We start from the raw sequence: 2,111 nt of genomic DNA on the forward strand, positions 1-2,111 counted from the left end.
CGGAGTTATATAGCCAGGTGTAGGGGAGGTCCCAGCACTAAGTGCTTAAAACTGTGGAAGTTACTGAAGACTGCTCTGCTCAGCCGCAGATTAACCCATTAGTGTGTATTCACAGAGGACACGAAGGAGAACCACATTCTGAGTGCCTGTGGTGAGCAGGGCAGAAGCGCATACCTCCCTCCTTTTCTCTTCCCATCACCTTCTCTTTCTTACCATGCCCTCTTCTGCCAAGGAGCTAAAGCAGCTGTAGCTCTCCAGAGGTTTTTCACAGACAATACCCATCATGTCCAATCTGGATGGACAATAGTAAGGGATGATGCGAGTTGCAGTCCAAAAACATCTGGAGAGATTGTGAAGCAAATGGTTAAAAAAACCCCTCAGGAACATAATCCTGAGAAACACAGTCCCACATGTTTACTTCTCTGCAAATATTTTTCCTTGAAGTTACCGCAAGTACAGTATTTTGGTGGGCAGAAACCACAAGAGAAGCAGTGAGATGTACTCTTAGCCCAATGCTATGCTCCAGTCTGTGCCGTGTTAACCACTCAGCATAGGCATTGCTGACACACCAGGTGTCTACAAAACTGGCCTGCTACTGAGGCCAAGAGTAGCCTCCGGGACTGCCTCTGGGACTCTGGCTCCAGATTTTGCCTCGAGGTTAACTCCTGAAGCCTTTTCCATCAGTGGATATAACCACAAGGCAGTGGAGGTTTGAAATCGGAATTTTCCTTCTCCTAGATGGGCTGCCTTCCAGGCTTTGGACCCAATAGTCCAAAGAACTTTAAAAATGATGGTTCCAAAGCGAAGACAAGTGCTTTCTGTATACTTGTGTCCTTGTTTCCAGTTTGCTACCAGTAAGGAAAACAAGGCAGGCCTCCCATATTTGGCCTGTTGGGTAACAATAACTTGACCAAACTTTGTCATCCCCCTTTGTGATGCAGTTCATCACGTTTATAAATATCTGGTCCAGCAGAGACTTTTTGCCCCTCTCTGAGGTAGAGCCATGTTGTCCTCAAGAGACAAGAATCTGGAAAGCAGCAGAGGCTCGCTGTCACCATAACCAAAAAAGAGAGAGGAAAAGACCCCAGAAGACGTTTCCTCGAGCAAGAGATCCAGGGTGGGGAAGTTCATTCTAACTTGTTGCTTATGTTGCCTTTGTGTCTCTCCACTGAAATCACCAGCAGGGCTGGCAAGTGATGACAACTCCAAAGAGGGAAAAAGAGTCAGAGGCATAACACCATTCCCAGGTAAAGTATTCTAACAGTTTGGGGGACTGAAATAGGTGGCAGGGAGTCCTCTGGAGGCAGAGGCGCCTTTCCGGGGGGGAGGTTTAGACCGGGCCTACCAGAGAAAACCCAAGACCTTTCGGCGGATAAAACAAGTGGGGTCAGGGAACCAAAGGTTTTATACTTCATCTGTTGCAGCTGCATTTATACCACACCAAGGGAATCACCAGGAGACAAGAACAATGGTGAACGATCTGGAGCCGCCCTGCCTCTCCTTCCTCCTCCTGCACTGCAGGGGTAAAGTAGTTCCCTGACTGCCCGCAATTTTTTTCTCTGGGCTTGAGGTGGGGCTGCAATTCCCAGAGTCCTTTGAGGAAGCTCAAATGATACCAACATCAAGTAAAGTATTCTAACAGTTTGGGGACTGAAATAGGTGGCAGGGAAGGCCAGGGAGTCCTCCAGAGGCAGTGGCAGCTTTCCCGGGGGGGGGGGGTTCGACAGGGCCTACCAGGAACTCCGTTGGCAAGTAGATTCAAAATTTTGCCGCTGGAGCTGTTCGTTTCTTGGATTGAGTCATCATGGGAAACAGCTTGGCAACAACTTGTAAAAACAAAAAAGAGGAAAAGACCCAAGACCTTTCCTCCCACAAAACAAGTGGGGTGAGGAAGACAAATCTATTTTACTGCCTTTGTTGCAGTTGCCTTTATACTCCCCACTCCCCAAGGAAATCACCCGTTGCCAGAAGTCACAGCTCCTGTGAACGAGTTATGGAGGCATGATACCAACATCAGGTGAAGTGTTCTAACCCTGGGGGGGGGGACGCTAGACTGGGCCTACCAGAGAAGACCCAAAACCTTTCGTCAGATAAAACTGTGGTCAGGAAAC

This window comes from Pogona vitticeps, chromosome 2 (assembly GCF_051106095.1).
Source record: "Pogona vitticeps strain Pit_001003342236 chromosome 2, PviZW2.1, whole genome shotgun sequence".
Taxonomy (NCBI): Eukaryota; Metazoa; Chordata; class Lepidosauria; order Squamata; family Agamidae; genus Pogona; species Pogona vitticeps.